Genomic DNA, 24,002 nt, shown 5'->3' with positions numbered 1-24,002 from the left:
CGCACATCAGTCCGCTACTGACACCATCTCACAGGCCAACAGGGCGCCCCATGCCGACTTTTACCATTGTAGGATGGCCACACCAGTGCCACAACTTGCTAGACACCACCTCGGTGCCATCCGGATCTTGGCATCTCAGCGCCTTGTGGTGTCTTCTATTCCGAAAATATTGTTGCGCTGCCTTTGGCCCCATTCGCACATCGGTCCGCTACTGACGCCATCTCACAGGCCAACGGGGCGCCCCACGCCGACTTTCAACATTGTAGGATGGCCACACCAGTGCGGCAACTTACTAGACACCACCTCGGTGCCATCCGGATCTTGGCGCGTTGTGCTGCCTTCGGCCTATTCGCACATCGGTCCGCTACTGACGCAAACTCACAGGCCAACGGGGCGCCCCACGCCGACTTTCAGCATTGTAGGATGGCCACACCAGTGCTGCAACTTGCTGGACACCACCTCGGTGCCATCCGGATCTTGGCGCATTGTGTTGCCTTCGGCCTATTCGCACATCGGTCAGCTACTGACGCCGCCTCACGTGCCAACGTATTTTCTCCGCATTTTATACCCTATGCCGCATAACAGGTCATGTGACTTGTTTATAAAACTTTTCATTGGTTCATTTTACTTTTGGTTTCCTAATGATGGAAGGCTTGATCATATGACCTAAAAACAACACTTTTCATTGGATGAAAACTTTTTTTTTTCCCAAACGATGAAAGCCCCACCTTGTTTCTGGATGTTTCAGACTGAAGCTGGCGTCAGCATGAGAGCACCACCATCTCGTAGCTCCGTCGTGGTCATTCCGTGAGCAATCATGGCAGCCGCTCCCCACCAGAAGCCTACAGGAGTCGGGGGCCCCCAAAACTTTTGATGAATCCTCAAGGCGGAGGGGACGCTTTCGAGAATGGGGTCCAAGACCTAGCAGACAAGCGTCCGATTTCCAAGGTGTCCCAGGGCCATTTCAGTGGACCAGGCCCAAAAAGGAAACAGCCTGCCGCCATTTTGAGAGTCCTGTGACAGCCGCCTATCGCTGCACCGCAAGAGTGGGCGCAACTCAGCTGAATTGCGGCTTTTGACACAGTGGACCAAAAACGGACGGAATGGCAACTGAAACGGTAAAGGGGCGCCCCACTACAACAGATGAGACTCCACCTGGAGAGGCCAGTTCACGCCGCCTCCCCCGGGGCGCCCCACGCCGTTATTCGGAGCAGCATTGTAGGATACCAAAACCAGTGCGGCAACTTACTGGACATCACCTTGGTGCCATCATTCTGCTGCCTTGGAACTATTCGCACAACAGTTTGCTACTGATGACCCACCCCCCGCGACGCCCCACGCCAGAAATCTGGACGTTGTGCTGCGTTGGGACTATTCGCACAACCGACCGCTACTTCGTTGTTTTTCCCTAAAAATGTTTATATGTTATTACTGTTTTTGTTTTCTTGTATATATTTATAAGTTATTAAAGTTTTATAATCTTACTACTTTGTCGGAGTGCTATATATTTTTAATGTGACACATAATTGTAAAAACTTTGATGTACAAAGAGTCATCCCTGGAATCTTCCGCTTCAGGCTCGGTCCCCTCCCCAATCACAATACAGGATGGTTTTCAGATAATAGGAACGCGTCTGCTGTGACGGATCTCATCGAGTGTGGGCCTTGATCTACTATAACTCCTTTGAAGAGGGGTGATTCTTTACAGCTGGGGCCATAAACTACATCTGCAGGGCTAGCTGATACCCTAGGACCGGCCTGGACAATCGGACACAGAGGAAAAGGAGTGTCAGAGGGTGCGGTAGTGAATAGGGCGAAAGGGAGGTGTCGGGCGGGCACAGGGTGTGATTCTCAGGGAAGAGCAGCGCAGATGGGGGGAGATTTATTACCCATGCATAAGACAGAGAGCGGGGTGACCACTGCCTGGGGGAGATGCTTGCGAGGGTGGGGAGCCATGCTAAGGATCGACAGCGTGCACAGAGTGGGTCTGGTCAAGGCATCTAAAATGACTGCCGTGCACGACAAAAGTGTGGCATTTGAAAAAAGACAAGATGGCGCAGACAATGTTTTTCAACACTTCCTGATTTCCTTCGAATCGAACGTTAACAGACGTTGGGGCATATTACCAAAGTTAAGCGATATTTATCCCTAACGATGCTTAGCAACGATTTTTTTACCGCTAAGCATCGTCAGAAATTATCGCAGATAAACCTTGCTATTATCAAGGTTTATCGCAAATACGATAAAAAACGACCGCAATGCATTAATATCGCTGAAAACTCAGCGATATTCATGCATTACCGAGCTAATGCTCTTAGCCATGTTATCCACCTCCCATTGGATAACATGGCTAAGAACTGCTCAGGGCAGGTGCTAGCTTTTGGAGATATTCGCGCTTATCGCGAACATTTCCAAAAGTTGATAATAGGAGATAGCGATGTTAGCGACTGTTTCCAGTCGCTAACATCTTGGCATGCCCACTTTGCATGTCATTAGTGATAAATATCACTCACATGCAAAGTGGGGCCCAAGATGGTCGCTATCTCCTACTAGCCGTCGCTAACTGGTGTTAGCAACAGCTAGGTAATACAGATATAATTTTATCTCCGCGAAGCGGAGCGCTGTTACAGATATATATCTTGTTTTTGAACGTTAATTTCTCAAAATCCACTGAAGCACATATATTGAGACCTAGCAAAGGCAAATCGAGCTACCAGTCCCTACAATTTTGCCAAGTTTCGTGCAAATCCATTCAGCCGTTCGATTATTATTATTATTATTTTTTTTGCCCCGCGGGGCCCTTTTAAAACCTCCACATCAAACCTAAGAGGTCAAGGAGGATCTACTATGCCCCCTTATGGTCATTTGCCCCTTCGCTTTGGCCTCCTCTTGTCTCTCGATCCTACCGAGAGACAAGATGGCGGCCGCTACGGACTGTTTGCAATGTTTACAGACGCCGGAGAACCAATCAGCTTCGCAAACCTCCGTTACGCGAAGCGGAGCGCTGTTACAGATATATATCTTTTTTTGAACGTTAATTTCTCAAAATCCACTGGAGCACATATATTGAGACCTAGCAAAGGCACATCGGGCTACCAGTCCCTAATATTTTACCAAGTTTCGTGCAAATCCATTCAGCCGTTCGATTATTATTATTATTTTTTTTTTTTGCCCAGCGGGGCCCTTTTAAAACCTCCACATCAAACCTAGGGGGTCAGCGAGGATCTACTATGCCCCCTTATGGTCATTTGCCCCTTCGCTTTGGCCTCCTCTTGTCTCTCGATCCTACCGAGAGACAAGATGGCGGCCGCTACGGACTGTTTGGAATGTTCACAGACGCCGGAGAACCAATCAGCTTCGCTTCACAAAGCTCCGTACCGCGAAAAGTCCGCGAACCGGAGCGCTGCCCGGTCCGCTGTTACGGATATATATCTTTTTTTGAACGTTAATTTCTCAAAATCCACTGGAGCACATATATTGAGACCTAGCAAAGGCACATCGGGCTACCAGTCCCTACAATTTTGCCAAGTTTCGTGCAAATCCATTCAGCCGTTCGGGCTAAAAGTGAGGCCAACCGCCCTATGGAAAACTCAATGTTAAAAACACGTTTTGGGACCCCCCTTTTTTCTCGGCCCCCCCTTGACGAACCCCCCCCAAATTTTCAAGGGCTGCTCAGAAACAAAATGTGCCATTTTCCTGAAAATTTCAGCCAATTCCGTCTACGAACGCCAAAGTTATTAGACATAGAATTTTCAAAAATCCCATAGAGAAAAAATCCTAACTATATATACCTACTGGAGACCGCCAGTAGGTAATATATATATATATATATATATATATATATATATATATATATATATATATATACCACTCACCGCGCAACAGGGCATGCGTGCACTCCTCTCAGCAAAATGACGCCAAAGTCCAATAGTCTGCCTCAAAGACGTTTTCTTTACTGCATATGAGCCAAACAAAAGTGCACCCTACACGTTTCGGCATTACCGCCTTGCTCACGGGTAAACTCATAACTTACTTCCACGGACATTTAAACAAAACACGTGCACGTGACCAAACAAAGACATAAAAACATGCCCGGGATAGTAGCCTGGATTTTTTTACAACACGAAGCGGGCTAAAATGTTAGCGCTGGGCCTCCTCCCTTTTTGTTTTGTGAAAGGGATAGGTTTTCTTGAAATTGTGACAGCCATATGCCTGAAATGGAAGGTTCTCACCCGGTCCTATTTCATCAGAGTTGCTGTTCCAACGCTACATCATGATGTGCTGGAATTGCTTGGCTGACAACAGACATCTGAACCATTTGCCAAGTCACTGATTACATGTGCATCACTTCACACTAGATCTCTTTTGCGGGGCTAGAGCAAAGATATCTGCAGGTGAGATTTTGAATGCTGCTCAAAAGCATGCAACAGTAGTTATACTCAGCATGGATAAATCCCATACTGCTGCAAACATTTTGGAAGACTTTAACAACAAGGTCTTTGAAATGCTGTGACCAAGAGGGCTTAACATTGGATTTGTTGCCACGGACAATAGCAGTAATATAGTTAAAGCCATGGCCGATGGTGGCTATTTCAGGGTCCTGCATTTGGTGCACTGCATCTATATAATTGTACATAGCTTTCTCAAAAAGAAGACCAAGTAAGCAATTTACTGTCCACCCGTAGAAGCATCTACACTCATTTCAGCCATTCATATAAAGCCCGTAACCAGCTGAAGGTCATTCAGTGTGATAATAGAATGTGAGTTAAAGCAATCATACAGGAGGTGCCAAAATGCTGGAACTTGACTTATTACATTCTTGAATACCTGTTTGAACAGTACAGACCGACCAATGAATATATCATGCAAAGAGGGGATGCAACTGTAAAAGGCATGATCATTGCGATGGACCAATGGGGCCTATTCAAATACTTGCCAGAGATGCTGCCTTCTTTTAAGGGGTTCACACAGAAAGTCAGCAAGGAGGACAGTACCATGGGCCAATCTATCCCGTTGTTGCACATGCTACAGGAACAGCTAAATGCGGTATCTGCAATGTACGCAGGTGTGGAGGAAATAAAACATGTGTATAACTTAGTGGAGAGCTTAATTCTTCACTTATCTGTTAATACATAAGGGTGCAAAGAGACAGTGTGTCATCCAAACATTACATCTGTGCCACGACTCTTTATCCACTGTAGAAAACGATTTCTGCCCACTTTCATTTTTATTCTGACGTAGATGATGTAAAATGCAAAACATGGATAGATGACCAAGCAAGTGAGCTGGAAAAGGAATGGCAGGAATTAGAGGCCCACACTTCAGGAGCACAAGTGCTGTGGGGCAGCTTTCATGTCCATAGCCTGAGGGCAGTGCTTTTGGCTCGCAGCAGCAAAACCAAAACATTATCACCATCAACAACAAGAACAGGACAATCAGTCCCAAAGTTCGCAACTGAGTGGTTTCTACTGGCAGGGCGTATGTCTAGTGCAGAGGCAAAGGAAAAAGAGGTAGAGAAAGGAGGAGCATCAATGGCCAATGAGCAGATGGTCCAGGCCTATCTTGATGATCCAACATTGGTGTATGGTATGGGAAGAGGTGCCAATGGCCAGCACTCAGCAGGCTGGCAATAAAATATGTGGCTTACCGGTAGGCAGTATCTCCAATGAGAGTGTTTTTAGTGCTGCTGGTACCATTGTCAGACTGAGAAGGACTAGTCTCTCACCCCAAAACATGGCGAGATTAACCATGATCAAAATGAATAAGCACTTTATACCACTGGGTTACTCCATACCTGAAGTACGACAGAAGGAAGATGAGGGAGACTCAGGTCATGGAAGTAGTGTATTAGATGACCTATTTCTGAGTGACTTTGAGGATGAGCTCTACTTCCCTGACTACTTGGCCTGGGGCAAAAAATCATTGAAATTTCTTTCACATTCTCCATCTCTGATCTGCTTTCTTACGTTGATGCCAAAACATTGGCGAATATTATTTAATTTTCATTTGTTTGTGTACGGTTGACTAATTTATCCTCACTCTTTTACCCACAGACACATTTTATTGCTGGATTAGAGTTGCAACAGTGAGCAGTGAAGAATTCCCCCACACCCATTTCCCTCAAGTGGTTTGGATGGAATTAAACAAATGTGTGCCTGCCTCCAACCCTGGGTTGTGACTATCTATCCTTTCCTTGTTTCTTACACTAGCCAGACTGCCCCACATTATTTGATTTACACTGGAAAATATCTGCTTCATGAGCAATGGATCGGCATTCTTCAATGTACCCCGATCACATTGACTGTGCCCGAACAGGTAAATAGCATCCATTGCACGCTGAGTGATTGTTGTTTTTTGTGAACTTGTGATATGTGTTGAGATGATTCATGTGGTGGGCAGGCAGTGTGAAACTGGTGTTTAGTTATCTTTAAGGCTTGAATGTGTTTATGATCATTTACAATGTTAGTGGCCAACCGACAGCTGATCTTCCTTTTTTCCCTGAATGTGATTTTTGTTTTCCTTCCACTTTGAGAGATAGCAAGATTTCTTCAGTGGTTCCACTCCACACTGCTTTGTTTAATTGTTTTATGGTTTATACTCCTCAAAGAGTGAGACAAGACCAGTCCCTTTAGAATAGATAAAACAAACATATATCAAGTCTATACAAAAAATGACTCAATGTTTCTCTTGCTGTGCAGCAACAAAATTGTCCTACAGGTCTATCTATTGCATTTGAGTCAGGACACGGTGGTACAGAGTTGGAGTCAGGAGGATCAGAGATGATGGAATGCCTCAGGGCGTGGGCGTGACTGCTTTGAGAACTGCCACCAGAAGAAGAAAGTTTTCAACTTCACTGAAACCAACCGATAAGGTGATAACTTTTAAATGGCTTAAAGTTAAACAACAGACCTACACAACTCAGTGTAGTGGTGGTGAGTTTTGACAAAGGAGCGTTGTTTTTACTTGATTGGGAACATGCAGTTTGGTCAGTGTGTGTGTGTAATGCTGTCTGGCTCAAATTTAAAGCTAAGTGGTGGTTGGGTAGGCGGCCTGTTGTTGAAGGTAGCTGGAGACAGACATTTAATCAAGAATGATAATCACATTATGCACGTGCTGTTAGGCTGCATATTATTGTAATCATTCATTATGAAGAATTGATGATCATGATAGATGCAAGTTTGATCAGCCCGATACCGATAGTTACATGCAGCCACTTTTTGTGTGATTTGTAGTGGTTGTAAAATTGCCCTCACCTAATTGGTCACACATCAGGCATAAAATGAATGAGTGCAAAAAGGACAATTGTTCTATTCTCTTTTGTGCTGCCTCTGAGTCTTCTCAGTACACTCCTTATGCAGTTTACCTTCTTTCTCCTTGATTCTTCAATATTATTTTCGTTTTTCAGTCTATAGGCCCTCTTACCCTGCACCATTCTGGAAAACCAACATAACACACACGTTTACCTTACAAAACCGCATCCGCCAGGCACCCAAGATTGATGGACAATCCAAGAGCAATGCAGATGCAACTCCCAATTTGGCAATACAATACCATTTTTTCTTTTAGCAATCAGTAGAGCTGTGTGTGTTGTTTACTTGACCCCAACAGATAATTTCATTTGTAATGTAGTTGCTATCTTTCAAAGCTCAGTACCACAGAACATTTAGATATATAATGTAACTTGGGTCTCTTTGGGGGCAGACAGAAAATTTGTCTTGGTTTACCTGTACTCATCATCATTCCTTTGTTTCCTTTTGCTCCCATAACAGATTTATGATGTTCGGCTGCTCATTGCCAAGAATAATGCTGTCCTTGTGTAGTGTTTGTCTTTGTCAAACTTTTCCCAAAACCCCTTTGCCATCCATTCATTGAACCCTGAATCCTCTTCCCCCACTGGCTGTGTGATTTATTGAGGTGTGAACAAATAATTGACACATTGAATTGATCACGTACTTGGTGAGGCAAATGTGGTGAAAGCAACACCAACTTAGTGCCGGGCGAGGATCTTCAGCTCTAAGTATAACCCACATTGGCAATATTATCCACCCATGCACAGTGTTCAATATTTTTTTCAGAGGAATATCCTTGCCAACATCATCATTGTATTGCATCAAAGGTTACGCTTCTCCACTTCGTAGCTCGAGTCGACTTCATTTTGTAACTTTTGCTAGCTCACCATTGTTCTGATTAATTCAATTTAGCATTGCTTATCATATTTTCACTATTGTCTCTTTTCTTGTGTACTAGTAGTCTAGTCTCTGGTCACTGTCTCATTTCTTTTTTTAAATTTTGCATATAATAACAGCATCAATTCAGTTTTTATTTCAATTTGTTTTGTTCCCTGCTATGAATAGTCCTTATCCTAAAGTTCGAGTTCGCCTAGGATGGAATAGGACCTCGCTTCTGATGCCTTCACTGTTAGTGCGCTAGCATGCTGCTAGTACCACCACCACCATGGCACCTTGGGAAACCATAATAATAAAGGGGCTTGTAAAGCGCCTGGTGACGCCATTCCGGCGTATCCCCGCGCTGTGGAGAGAGAGCAGAGAGTAGTAGTGACATGCCTAAAGGGTGAACAGATGTGTTTTTAGAAGTTTCCTGAAAATAGTTTCAGTTTTGGCTAGCCTAATTTCAGTAGGAAGGAGGTTCCATTGGTTGGCTGCTAACACTCAGAAGGAGCGGCCACCCATTCTGGCCTTCTTTATACGAGGTACTTTAAGAAGACCCATGCCCATGGAGCGAAGTGCTCTTTTGGGCTGGTAAGGGATGGCTAGATCCTTCAGATAATCTGGGGCTTTCAAAGCAGTGATCCTATAGCAAAGTAAAAGTGCTTTAAATAGGATCCTACTTTTTATAGGAAGCCAATGGAGGGCAGCCAGGGTGGGTTTAGAAGCCGTTCTTTTGGGGAGTCTGAGAACTAGCCGTGCTGCCGTGTTTTGTAGCACCTGAAGCCGTCTTATATTTTTTCCAGTTGTCCCTAGTAGCAATACATTAGCATAGTCTATGCGGGATGTGACTAGTGCCTGGGTCATGGTGCGTCTGGCCTCCAAAGGCAGAAGGTCCAGCGTCCGGTTCAAGGTCTTCATTACCCCAAAGCATTTCCCCACTATTTTGTTAACGTGGCTCTCAAAAGAGAGTTTCGGACACACACAGACCCCCAGGTTTTTTGCCTCTTTGCAGGGGATAGGAGTAGGGCCAAGGCAAGGGGGCCACCATTCCTGAGTCCAGCTGGCATCATTTCCCCCTATCACTAGAACCTCGGTTTTTGAGCCGTTGAGCTTCAGGCAGTGTTGGTTCATCCATCCTGCAAGCTCCTGCATGCAGGCTTTAAAGTTAGCAGCTGCTAAAGCGGGTGTCTGTGAGAGGGAGATGAACAGTTGAGTATCATCGGCATAGGATACTAATTCTATGCCGTATGATTGGACCACGTCTGCCAACGGAGCCATATATAGGTTGAACAGGGTGGGGCTCAGGGCAGAGCCCTGAGGCACCCCCTGCTCTAAGGCTACGCTGTCAGAAAGAAACATGCCTCTCTGAACCTGAAAACTGCGGTCCGAGAAGAAGGCTTTAAGCCAGCCCAATGCCGCCTTGGTGACCCCAGCACTGCTCAGACACTGTAGCAAGATGGAATGAGCCACAGTGTCGAACGCAGCGCTGAGGTCCAGCATAATAAGAGCCATTGTGTGACCTTCATCCGCTCCAATCCGCAGAGTTTCAGTCGCTCTCAGAAGGGCCGTCTCGGTCGAATAATTCTTCCGGAAACCAGATTGGGAGCTGTGCAATGCTTTCTTAGATTCTAAGTGATCCATGAGTTGTGTGTTGGCTAATTTTTCGGTCACTTTCGCAAGGTATGGTAGGAGGGAGATCGGTCGTAGATTCTCCAGAATGTCCTGGCTTACATTGGGTTTCTTTTTTATTGGTAACACTATTGCCTTCTTCCAGTCTCCCGGAAGAGAGGCCGAAGAAAACGATAGTTGGATAATGTGTCTAAAATAGGGCTCCAGTACTCCTAAACTAGCAGTCAGTACTTTCGGAGGGGCCGGATCTCGAGGGGACCCAGATTTGACACTTTTACATACGTTTACCAATATATCAGATGGAGGAACCTGGAAACTATGTAGACCAGGCTCTGTGGAACTAGCCTCTCTGTCTACCCTGAGAGCATGGCTTGTGGTCAGGTTTCCCGAGAAGTTGGCATAGATGTCCGTAATTTTCCCGGAAAAATACTTCGCAATACTATTGCAGGTTTCCACTGAATCATTGGAGGACCTATTGTCATTTGAGAGTACAGAGATCTCTTTAAAGATTTTAAAGAGCTCCTTAGAAGAGTTCTCTGCCTCATCAATACGATTTTTATAATGGGCGGCTTTGGAGATGCGAACTTCTTTATAATACTCCCTTTGCATTTTTTTATATTGTGCTTTAATTATTGGGCAAAAGTTAACACGCCATTCACGTTCCAGCTTTTTACAGGCAGATTTAGATGTTTGAAGTTCAGGAGTATACCACGCAGTGGTTTTCCTCGTGTTCTTATGGTTACTCCCATTACGAATGGGAGCGGTTTTATCAAGGGCTCCTAGAATGCGAGTCTGCAGATGACTGTACGCAGTTTCACAGTCCGAGCCTCCTATCGGACCTCCTTTTGTGAGAAGTTCATTGAAGGTAGCCTGAGAAAAGGATTTCCATTTCCGCCGCAGGTACCGCTGCTCAGAAACTTTTTTAGAATCATCCTCTGATGACTGAATGAAAAACTGAATAATGGAGTGATCGGACCAGGGGACCGGAATCGGGGTGGAGGATTGTACTCTTAAGTGATTTCCAAAGATGGGATCTAGGAGGTGCCCAAGTCTGTGAGTGGGGTCCTGATTTATGAGGTCAAGCTGTAAGGAGTAGAGTTCAGACCTGATGTCGCTCGCTTCCCTATCCAAGGGGTCATCGAAGTGAGCATTCATATCGCCAAGCACAAGAAAACTCTGTTTTCTAATCGCATGGTGAGCGGTGACCTCCAGCAGGCTAGCAATAAAATCATGCATCTTGCCAGGTGGTCTGTACACAAGAATGCCTGAGAGGGAGGCTTGCGGTCCCATGCTAATGGTGAAGACACCAGCTTCACAGTGATCAATATTCGCCGGCAGTAGGGAACATTGCATAGGAGTTCTCGTAGCAATAGCAATTCCCCCGCCCCTGCCATCTTTCCTATCCAGTCTAGCAAGGGCGAAGCCAGGGGGCATGGCTTCTATGACGTCAGGGTCAGAGAATTCTCCCAACCACGTCTCGGTAAAAAACATAATATCCAATTCCTCGTCCTCAAGAAGGTGGTAGATTTGAGTACTGTGTTTACCGAGAGAGCGGCAGTTAATCAGTCCTGCCTTAATCTGCCTATTTGCGGGAGCCATCTTAGATGGATTAAGGGGCTTAAAAGAGCACAGAGGACAGGCATGTAATAGTAGCGCCTCCATGGAATGATTACAGTTTAGGGAGGCCTCAGGACGGAGAGCGAGCAGCTCCTCTCTATCATAGCGTATCATGGAGGGAGGCAAGGGCCCAGAGGCCTTAGCCCCGCGCCCCGTCCTGTCGCGGACGGGCGCAGACGGGCTGGACTTTGGCTCGACTTCGGCGCGCTTCCAGCGCGCCCGCTGCACGCGTCCGCTGCGCGGCCGCGGTCCACCACACATTTATAGGAGGGGTAGGGGCGACTAGAGCGCGTATGTTACAGCCCTGAGCCCGGAAGTGTTGGGCTCCTCCTCCACCCTCCGCAACAAACGCCCAAGATGGGCGCGGCGGACCGGGGCGTGAGTAGACAGTCAAAAGTACCCAAACAAATGATGTCAGCCAACAGGTAAGGCGCAGTTTCAAAATTAACACAACAATACACTGATTAAATAAAATTAGCAGTGGTCGCTAAGTTTTAAAAAACGCTAGTGATTCAGCGCTCACAGTACATGCTGTGTACACAAGCGTCAGCGGATAGAGTCAGCCACTGCCACCGGCTGGACTCCTCTCCACAGCGCGAGTGCACTCAGGCAGGGTATTTATAAAATTAGAGTACAGCGCGACTAGAGCGCGGATGTTACAGCCCTGAGCCCGGAAGTGTTGGGCTCCTCCTCCACCCTCCGCAACAAACGCCCAAGATGGGCGCGGCGGACCGGGGCGGGAGTAGACAGTCAAAAGTACCCAAACAAATTATGTCAGCCAACAGGTAAGGCGCAGTTTCAAAATTAACACAACAATACACTGATTAAATAAAATTAGCAGTGGTCGCTAAGTTTTAAAAAACGCTAGTGATTCAGCGCTCACAGTGCATTCTGTGTACACAAGCGTCAGCGGATAGAGTCAGCCACTGCCACCGGCTGGACTCCTCTCCACAGCGCGAGTGCACTCAGGCAGGGTATTTATAAAATTAGAGTACAGCGCGACTAGAGCGCGGATGTTACAGCCCTGAGCCCGGAAGTGTTGGGCTCCTCCTCCACCCTCCGCAACAAACGCCCAAGATGGGCGCGGCGGACCTGGGCGGGAGTAGACAGTCAAAAGTACCCAAACAAATGATGTCAGCCAACAGGTAAGGCGCAGTTTCAAAATTAACACAACAATACACTGATTAAATAAAATTAGCAGTGGTCGCTAAGTTTTAAAAAACGCTAGTGATTCAGCGCTCACAGTGCATGCTGTGTACACAAGCGTCAGCGGATAGAGTCAGCCACTGCCACCGGCTGGACTCCTCTCCACAGCGCGAGTGCACTCAGGCAGGGTATTTATAAAATTAGAGTACAGCGCGACTAGAGCGCGGATGTTACAGCCCTGAGCCCGGAAGTGTTGGGCTCCTCCTCCACCCTCCGCAACAAACGCCCAAGATGGGCGCGGCGGACCGGGGCGGGAGTAGACAGTCAAAAGTACCCAAACAAATGATGTCAGCCAACAGGTAAGGCGCAGTTTCAAAATTAACACAACAATACACTGATTAAATAAAATTAGCAGTGGTCGCTAAGTTTTAAAAAACGCTAGTGATTCAGCGCTCACAGTGCATGCTGTGTACACAAGCGTCAGCGGATAGAGTCAGCCACTGCCACCGGCTGGACTCCTCTCCACAGCGCGAGTGCACTCAGGCAGGGTATTTATAAAATTAGAGTACAGCGCGACTAGAGCGCGGATGTTACAGCCCTGAGCCCGGAAGTGTTGGGCTCCTCCTCCACCCTCCGCAACAAACGCCCAAGATGGGCGCGGCGGACCGGGGCGGGAGTAGACAGTCAAAAGTACCCAAACAAATGATGTCAGCCAACAGGTAAGGCGCAGTTTCAAAATTAACACAACAATACACTGATTAAATAAAATTAGCAGTGGTCGCTAAGTTTTAAAAAACGCTAGTGATTCAGCGCTCACAGTGCATGCTGTGTACACAAGCGTCAGCGGATAGAGTCACCCACTGCCACCGGCTGGACTCCTCTCCACCCATGCAGCTCTTGCTTCAGCCAATCAGGTAAGAGAACTTTGGTTGATTCATTATTGAAATGTAATCATTCTATATACAATGGAAATTCACCCACCCACCCCCTCAGAGTCCTTAGGGGTTAATATAGTTGCAGACTGCAGAGACTAGGAGGAGAGAGCAGTAGGACAAGGGAGGGTACCACATAACTATTTTGTTGTTACACAGTCAGCAGATTTTAAAAACTAGCTGCGGCAACAGCAGTAGTGCAAGGTAAAGCAGTAAGCCTCCAAATAAGATACAAGCCATAATGCAAAACTATCAAAAGTGTATTCCCCTGTCAAATATAAACTAGTAAACCCACAAGTGGCCCACCCCTCTCCCTAACCCCAACCAATTTCCCAAGTAGTGTCCAAGTTCAAAAATGAAATTGTCCATAAATAAGATCCCCATAATTCCCCAACTCCCGCATTCCTACCCTCTCTCCACAACAAGGTCCACCCACCAAAACAAGGATTAAAAAAGGGGCAGAAGAGGGAACTAATGGCAGTCTAGGAGTTTCTTGATGTTATGTATTGTTATGTTATGTTAAGAACAATTTATAAAGCGCACGGTCACCGAAGGTTTCAGGGATGAATGTTGATGCGGGAGACCAAGTTAATAGGGTTGCACGAAAAGCCATGTCTTCAAAGCCTTTCTGAATCCCAGTAAGTTGTTGCAGTTCCTGACTGGGAGTGGAAGTGAGTTCCAGAGCCTGGGTGCCAAGTAAGAGAACCTGCATCCACCCTGCCATTTTAATTTGATGGTAGGGGTGGTAAGGAGATGGAGGTGGGCAGATAGGAGGTTATGTATGGGGCATGTTTGGTGATCAGACTATTAAGAAATTTTGGGCTCATACAGTGCAGTGTTTTGAAAACTATGCAGCTGGTCTTAAAGGCGGCACGATGTACTATAGGCAGCCAGTGAAGTTTAGCCAGTAAAGGCCTGGCCGATTGCCATTTCGGCTGTTTATAAATCAGTCTCGCCGCCTGATTCTGGACCATTTGGAGGCCGTTAAGCAGGCCCTGAGGGAGGCCAGTATACAGGGAGTTAGAGAAGTCCAGGCGTGAAAGTACCAGAGCAATAATCACTTGAAACAGGGCATGATGGGATAGAAAGTGTGATATTTTCCTTATTTTGCACAGTTGGAAAAGGCTGGAAGAAACCACGACACCCACCTGTCCTCTCAGAGTGAGGTCGGAGTCTATTGTCACCCCAAGACTCTTTACTGATAGAGAGGGGACTGGGGTGGGCCTAATTCGCCTGGCAAAAAATTAGATCCCCAACACGTGGAGCTCTTCCCAGGCAGCACCAGTTCTGTCTTGCCAGGGTTAAGCTTCAATTGATTCATATCCATCCAGAGCTGGATGTGACGCATTGTGGATTGAAATTCAGCCGCTGCATTGGGAGACACCAGCGAGAAAACAAGCTGAAGGTCATCAGCATAATTGAAGACAGTGATTACCCTGGCTTTAAGTGGGTGAATCAGAGGCCTGATGTAGAGGTTGAACAATAATGGGGAGAGGGAGGAGCCCTGTGGAACCCCACAGGACGTGGATAGGTTAGGGGCAGTATACTTCCCAAGACGTACTGCTTGAGTTCTGTCCGTGAGAAAGGACTTTATCCACTTAAAGGCAGCGCCCCGTATACCAGCTTGTCCGACACGGTTCAACAAGGTGATATGGTCGACCGTGTCGAACGCTGCCGACAGATCCAGAAGCACAAGTGCTTGCGGGGTCCCTAATTCAGCGTTGGCCCTTAAAGTATCCAACACCACCAGGATAACTGACTCTGTAGAATGAGCCAGCCGAAAACTGGCTTGGTTAGGCTCCAAATAGTCCGTTTCTTCAATAAAATTAGAGAGGCACCTAGCCACGTGGGCCTCTAAAATTTTAGCAAAAAATGGGAGGAGGGAGATAGGGCGATAGTTTGATAAGTTTGAGGGGTCTCCTCTGGGTTTCTTAAGGAGAGGAACAAATGTGGTGTTTTTGAAGGCTCTAGGTACTTCTCCCTTCTTTAGAGATTCATTGAGGAGAGGAAGAATACTGTGAGGTAGAGCCACAAAGGTATCCTTTAAGACAGAAGGAGGACAGCAGTCCTTAGGAGAGCCCGACTTGACACGGGACATTAACTCCAGTAAGGTGTCAGGACATAGAACTGTATAATGATTCATTGTCGAGGGGCTGATAGTTTAAATTTTTTCCACACAAAAGTTGTTCAGTGAGTTACACTGCTTTTGCGTGGGGACCTGACAGGGAGAAGTTCTGTCATCACTGCTGAGTTCGTTTACGATCCTAAAAATGTATCTGGATTTATTAGGGGCAGCGAGAATCCTGGTGGAGAAATACGAGGCCTTGGCAGCCAATATAACTTTCTTCTAGTCCCCACGGGCTGACAGATAAAGCTGTATATCCTTGCTGGCATAATCATGCCTCCATTTCCTTTCTAGCTGACGAAGCAATAATTTTTGAGTTTTCAGTTCACTGGTGAACCATTTATGAGCTTCATAATGTCTGGCCCGAGATAATTTGGTGAGCGGAGCATGGATATCGCTTGCCGCCAATAGCCAATCCGTGATGTCTTTCTCCATGGAGTCGACATTAAAGTTGGAATTGACGGTGGGGAGGGAGCTAGCTAGTGTGTTAATGGACTCCTGGGTATCAAGTGCTCTCCACTTTTTAGTCAGGCCTCCCTCTACCTTAGGGGTCTTTGCCCTGCGACTAAAGGTAAGAACACAAAAAAGGAGGTAGACCCTTAGTGGGGATGAAGGAGGGCTGGGTCCTATATACTTGTAATCCACAAAAATTTGCCCCCTCTCCAATTATTTTACTAGTAGCAACCGAGGAGCACAACAGAGAAAGAGCGCACTGCGTATGCAGAAAAGGGATATTTGTTATCTGAAGTGCAACCCGCCAAGCATTAATCAGGAGGCGAGGTCGTTTTTCCTACAGCCCCGGACGGGGCCGTAGACAGAAGGCGAGGGGCGACGCCTTGCGCTACCGAAGATTCAGGTAGACGTGGAGGACTTAAAGAAAAATAAAGAAAGAAAACAAAGGCCCTTGACTGCCACCAGTACATGATTACAAGGACTTTAAGAAGAACGAACCAGATATTTCCCCGCCCCCCGGTGATACGCAAGATAGCGCAGTCCAAGACTGTTGCACGCTGAATATAGAGCACTGCTTGTCAGTTGAGGAAAAGAGTCGTGCCTAGTGAGAGAAGTTAATCTACATAGCTTCACACAGAATAATACAAAGCCCTGAAGATGGTTTGGACATTGATGGTCTAAACTTGAAACGCGTCGGCTATTACAGCAAGAGCGAATTGTAAACAACTATAGTGTTTCAGGAGAATTGTGATATATTTCTTTATTCCTGATTTAAATGTAGTAACTTCTGCTAATGTCATGAAGTTTGACCATTGATTTGATTTCGTATATTGCAAAAACTTGCACTGCAATGTATATTGAATGTTGGATGTATTGTGTCTATTCATTGTTTGTTGATTTTGTAAATATGTTTTGGTGCTAACTGTTTATTTAATGAGTTTTGTCAGTAATTGTTTGTTTGGTGTATTCTTTTTCTGCCATTCGAAACTGTGTTTGTACAAAAGAATATAATTAAAAGGTATAAATAAATATACTGGACCGAATTAAAATAAGAGTGTATTTGGTCCCCAATGTAAAATAATTGGAGAGGGGGCAAATTTTTGTGGATTACTGCGACTAAAGGTGGCTGTGAATTCGATCAGATGGTGATCGGACCATAAACAGGGAGAGATGATAGGTGGCTAGAATTCCATGTTATAAGACCAAATTTGGTCAAGGATGTGGCCCTTGATGTCGGTGGGGCAGTGAGTTGTTGAACCAGGTTGATGCTAGAGAGTAGTTCAGAGAGCTCAGCCGACTGAGGCCCCCCACCCACATCGTTAAACCAATATTTCAGGTCCCCAATAAGTAGGACTCTGGCATGGTTCATAGTAAGATTCGCCATCTGTTCACTGAGGGAGAGAGGAAGAGCCTCTCCATTGTCTCCATCCATTCCACCTGCCTGGCTTCCAGGAGTGCCAGACTTTGCATAATGCCACGCTGAAGTGCACGGAAATAGGGGGGAGTTGCTGTGGCAGAATGGTGGCGACATCTGCCTTTGGACCATGGTGACAGTGCACTGGAGGCACTGGGGCCTGGCTGGGGCTCGGGCATCTGCAACTGCTGCAGACGCTGCTGCCTCCTCCTCCAAGGCCACCATCTGCTGGTATTCTGCCCTGATGGCCTCAAGTTTCCTCTGCCGGGTCCGGGCTGCTATTTCCTTCCTGTTAGGATATGTTGGATCAGCAGGAGTAGCTATACCCAGAAAGAAAAAAGACAAATTGCAAACAATGATTTTATCAATACACATACAATGATATAGTGGCACAGTAGAAATACATTTGCTGGTATCCTCGGGCCATTCAATTTTGATGTGTTTAGAGTTTCAGGCATTATACACTGTGGAGTATACAAGTATATTTCTCTCTCTTGATGGGCTAAATTAAGGTAGGTTTGCTACCTCAGCCGGTGCCCTAGACATACCCTGCTTTACTTTGCTACTATCTGCAGGTGGGGCAGCTGTATTAGACAGTTATCTCATTCCTATCATGGCCATACTCTGTTAAATGCCTTAATTTCCCCCTGACTACAAGGTAGATTAATAGTTACTATGAATGATGTATGTCACATGAGGTACTATATAAAAACAATTATGCAGATAAACATCCTCCTGTCTTCCCATTGGAAAATCAATGCACTACAGTACAGGGAAAGGGTTAATGAAACTGGCTTGAGTATTACCAATCCTCCTACCTCGCCCCTACGGATAAATGATGATGACATGTAGAAGAAATTGGAAACTATGGTCACCTCCCTGTTGAGCCCCCTCCTACTTAAACTAACACAGATTGAAGAGAGGCTATCTCATATTGAGGACCAGGGCATTAATAGCTTACATCCTACTAAACCTTTATGTCACGGGATGGGCCCTGGTTTTGTATCACACTCACGGGGGGGCAGCTATTGGAAGCTAAAACTGAGCAACATCAACCATATCACTCACATAGTAATTTGGGCCTGGCCACATACCCAAATGACAACCCCAAAACTAGCCCCCCTTCACCCTGAAATGCTCATTTCACAATGCAATTGTCAGGCTCTGCTTTCTGGCCTCTTCGGGCCTGTGCTGAAAATGCCTATAACCTCCCCTATGAACGACCTCAGAGTCTGAAGTTTAAAACACAGACTGCTAAGCGAGTCCAACCGGGGAGGGAAAGGAAGGGGACAGCAGGGAGGGAGACCTGAAATGACAAAGGACAAGTGTTTTAGAAAACCGTCCCGTGTATGAGATTCTAACCCACCCACTTCTCTAGGTCCCCTTAAATCAAAAATGCCTCACAAGAGCCACACTCGTACCTGTAAAGAAAAATAGAACTGACTGTTTCTTTAGAAGACACGGAGTGAGGCGGTACCAGAGACTCTACCCAGCTGTAGAGAAACAAACAGAGAAGCATCTCATGAAAACCCTAAACCTGAAGAGGGCTGCGCTATGCTTAAGGAGGACTACACACCTACCTAGAACATGAAATAAACACACATCAATGGGTGAAAACAATCCTTCTGAAATGGTACCCCTCCTGCGTCTCCTGAGTTGGGTAAATAATAAACAATGTTGTGGAAGGGAAATCAAAGGATATGACAAAAGACAGGTTTAATGACTCTCAGCTCAGTCTGTTTTGTACTGACGGGTCTTTGTTATGGGTGTTAAGCACACACCCCTGACCTTCAACACCGTCAATGCGTATCCAGGCTTGTCACCGTGGGCTGCTACAAGGAGAGAGCAAACGCGGCGGTTCCCTGGAAACTTCAAAGTTAATTGCACTCTGAAATGCAACTTGCTTTGTACTCACAAAACCTCCTTGCCCGCTAATCATGCAGCTAACCAAGTTCCCCCTCAGCCGAGAGGAAAACAACAAGCTGAACAGAATGGCACGCCGAAAACGTGGCTCGTACCGGTCCAAATGATACTAAAGAAAGTATCAGGGTTCCGCGGGTAAGATCCGCTTTCTTACCGCATATCCATGTAAACCAACCGTCACCAAGGAACTGGAAGGAATTATCGGCACCGCCTGATTCCCCAGGAGTCCCTTTGTTTCCTCCGCTGCGCGCGCATCGTGCGTCACATACGTGACGTGTCCCTCAGCCTGCTGGGATTTGTAGTCTTTGTTCTTCCGATGATTCAGGAACGCTTTGGCCGGATCACCGCACCCTCTGTCCTGCAGATCTTGACAGCAATGAGCACTCTGAGAAGCCAGTGGAAGATATTACACCAAAGCCACACACTAGTGGTATTCCAAACAGTATTCCAAACAGATTGATGGCATAATGGCTCGGGGATGGGGGAGGCCGGAAGACCCAAAGTGGGAAAGCTTGTTACCTCATACCAGTCACTGCACCTTCCACCGGCTGCTTCCCCACTCGTACTGATTTTGGCAAATGTACCAACTTTGAGGGAGGATCAGCTAGAAACGACAAACCAAGTAATGGACAAATCTCTCTACTGGTTGTCATGCCATTTATTTGATGTGGGGGGAGGGGTAGCCCTCTGTCTAATCAAATTATCATGGCCAGAAAGATACGGTGGCTGAGTTTGTCCAATTAAATAATACAGGGTGACTGTGTGGTGATAAATTTGAATAATGAACTTGTAGCTAGATCTGTTCTAGCCCAGTTAGATAGAGTCCCACCTAAGGGCTCACAGCATTACCACTGGAATACTTGTATAGGCCTGTTTCCTTACTAGCTAAAGAACGCAGAGGTCAATCAAGGGGAGGCTCAACATGGCCCAACTTACCAGGAAATACTGCTGCATTGGTCTGACTCTTAAGAATAGATTCGCCCCCCTCTCTGACCCGGAAGCATGCGATTGACTACTCCCAGATATATTAACCCTGGCGAGGGTCTTGTCAGATCGTATATTCTGTATCCCGACACCCAAGCGCGTCCCAAATCCACTGACATGCTGAAGGGAGTAAATAAAGAGTCACTCAAATTAGCATCTTGGAATGTGGTGGGCATCGCACAAAATTAGGTAATGAACACTTGCAAAAACTCTGCCAAGATCAGGACATTTCAATTTCAATTTCAATTTCAAAACGCTTTATTTGACTTTTACAGCCATAAAAGCAATGTGCATATCAGCAAATACAATTAATTATAAAAATCACAGGTATAAAAGCCAGTAAATCATTCAAAAGACTATGTTGCATCCCCATCAGAAAGTACAAGTGATAAAAATGCTTAAAAAACATCAAGTTAAAAAGATAAAACATTTAAATGTGTGCATATTACAACATTATAAAAGATCAATGTTTTTGTTCAAATACTCTGAGCAATGAGGCGATCCCTCGGAATCCATGGCCAGCCTAAAAATGTTGCCATAGCTAGTGCAATAGGTAATGAAGTATCAGTACGCATGATGCGTTCGGCTTCCTCAGCCACCCTTGAGCCCAGGGACCCACAAATTGGCATCAGCCAGGCCCGGCGCGGAACTATATAGGAAACGCAAACAAAAAGAATATGAGCCGTAGACTCGTTAAAAGATCTACACCCCGGGCACCTAGTAGGTGATTGGGCTGACCATTTAATGGTCAACAGTCTCACCACGAGCGTTTCCACCCTGAAATGGAAGTACAGTTTACGGTCCATGGGTTTAGTAATCGCATCCCAGTAGGGTTCCATCCACGGGGCAGCTTTATGGTCCAAGAAGAGGCTGGGAAGGGAAGTCGACGCTTGTTTTCTTGCCTTTCTTTCCTGAAACCATTCCCAGTATTTATTCGTTAGCACAGCTTTCGATGGAAAGTTAGAGTTTACAGGATCAATACACAGTGAAATCAACCCCAGCTCTCCTAATAGGTTACAAACTGCCCACAACCATTTGATACGATGTAATGTATCACTCCTAATGATTTCTAAGAAGCCCTGTGCATAGCCTGCAAGCTCAGGTGTAGACCATAGTCTCCTCCAGTACAGAAGGGGACCCAATTTGGCTATTGCTGCAGTAGGTTTCTTACCTAGATCAAATAACAGTGGGCGCATGGGGGTACTCTGGGGAAGTCTAGTAATGTTTCTTAGAAACCTATTTTCAGAAATAGTAAGAGCTAGGAGGTTCTCGAATCTCCAAACTTCTGATCCATATTGTGCTGAACTAACAGCTTTCAAATTATAAATTTCAAGGGCTGGGCTAATGGGTTTAAAATAAGAGAGATTATGCACCTGACTGAGAGCCCCCGAGATCTGTCTAAGTTTGAGCGATGCTAAATCAATTTGACGATCCCACTTCATACTTGCTAGAAAGTTCACTCCTAAATAAGTGAACCCATTTACTAAGTCTAGAGGACAATCCTTTATGTTGCAAGAATTTTTGTTAAACCTGGCCCTTTTTGCAGTTTTATCCCCAAACATTTTGCCTTTTGCCTCCTATATTTCTGACTCTGTTTTTGCTATAGGATTCTGGGCACTTTACCACTGCTGATCAGTGCTAAAGTGCATACTCGCTCTGTGTAAAAAGTGAAAATTATTGGTTGTCCACGATTTCCATATTTGATTTTCTGGTAAGTACCTAGTAAAGTGCACTGAGTGCGCCAAGGTATGTAAAACAAATGCCACTAGTGGGCCTGCAGCACTGGTTGTGCCACCCACATGAGTAGCCCTGTAAATGCATCTGAGACCTGCCACTGCAGAGTCTGCATTTGCAGTTTTAAATTGCCATGTTGGCCTGGCAAGTGCACCCACTTTCATACACAACAATGGACCTGTTCACACAGTGAGTCTCCTCCTCAAATCCTCACCTAGATTCAATGATATCAATAGGGACAGCGGTAAAGATTCTACCGTCTGTGTTTACTGGATCTGGGTCACCACTTTAAAACACAATCTACAATTAAAAAATGTGTGTCGCTTCCAACTAGTGTGACCCCCACACACTCTCCCTCCCCTAATGTGAGGAAAAATACTTCTAATAAGTGAAAAGGAGATGCATAAAGAAAAAATGTGTGAAAGGGCTGTTGGTTCCTCACGGAAGTATCACCGTGGGGGTAAGCAGGAAGGTACTCGCCTACTACCTCAGCTCATCATCAGCAACTACCAACCTAAACATAAATTGTAAATGTGAAAAGGAAACAAAGGGTGAACACTGGTGCTAGGATGTCGAACACTGCCTGTACATCAGTAAAAGATCCAATGTACCGCAGAATCAACCCCACTATATTAAAACTGATCTAGATCACACTGGCTATTGGACTTTTATTCAGTGCTGTGTGTCTTCCCTCTTAAAAGCTGACATGTTTCATTGCCCCAGGAAAAACTCACAGCAATTTCATCAGGGCGTGGGTTCTGTCACTCCACCCTGCACCAATTAGCTTTTGAATTAGTGTTCTGGGATGAAGCCCATTCCGGGCATACCTGTACCCGTATGTGAGTCTGTGCCAAGTCACTGTCTCACTGGTTCTCACGTAAACTGCCACGTCAGTCTGTAAAACCGTGTTCCCGCCGGTGTGTCGCGTTAACTCAGCACCTGTGAGGTCTAATAGCCAGTGTGATCTAGGTGATTTATGTGATTGTGGTCTAATGTGTTTTGCATATAATACAAAGTGATATTTTTATATATACTGGTTTGGTGTCTCTTTTGTGGTGTATGAAGTGTTTCACTGGTGTGTGTGTGCTGAACAAATGCTTTGCACATTGCCTCTGGGATAACCCTGATTGCTTTGCCAAGCAACCAAGGGGATGAGCAGGGATTATCTTGGGTGGGTCAGTCCCTTACCCTGACTAGAGGGTGGGTTCTAGCCCTGTCATCCCGGGACTCCCAGAAGACGCCGCACCGCGGTCCGCGATGTCTGCCATCGTTGGAGGATTCCATCCGTGACCCCTCGAACCCCCGCGTCAGTCTAAGAATTCCCTGCTCTGTTCAGGATCCTCAGGATCCGCGCCTAATCCCCATATCTTTGACCTATCACGCCAGTTTTGGTCGCCGCAGAGATTCCGCCCCGTGGCACCTTCTGTCGCCCCTCCCACCAGGATCCTCTGAAACTCCGTGACCTTAGAGAAGACTCCATCTGGTGGTTGGCGCCTATATCCCCCGTTTCAGGATTCCTCTGGGCCACCCGATTATTTAGAACCCCCCCCCCCCATTTTTATATATTGAAAACTACGCAGCGGAGTGCGCCCCTTTGTTTATCAGGACCGTCCAGGACCTTATTCGATTGGTCCGAGCATACTGAAGTTAACTAGTGAAAAAGGAAGTCACCTGTCAGCCCATGCCCCCTTTCAGTGCATCCATCACTGCTCAGCCCTTGTCCCTCCTGGTCTCCCTCGCCCTGATGAAGATGCAGCCTCATTAGGCCCAGCATCGAAACGCGTGTCGGCATAACCTATTTGGATGGCACCTATGCAGCACAAGTTCCAATACCATCAACTACTGTTTGCCTCCATACCTGTATTGCAGTCTCCAGTG

The sequence above is a fragment of the Lissotriton helveticus genome, chromosome 3_1, assembly GCF_964261635.1.
Source record: "Lissotriton helveticus chromosome 3_1, aLisHel1.1, whole genome shotgun sequence".
Classification (NCBI taxonomy): domain Eukaryota; kingdom Metazoa; phylum Chordata; class Amphibia; order Caudata; family Salamandridae; genus Lissotriton; species Lissotriton helveticus.
This window is presented reverse-complemented; position numbering follows the sequence as displayed.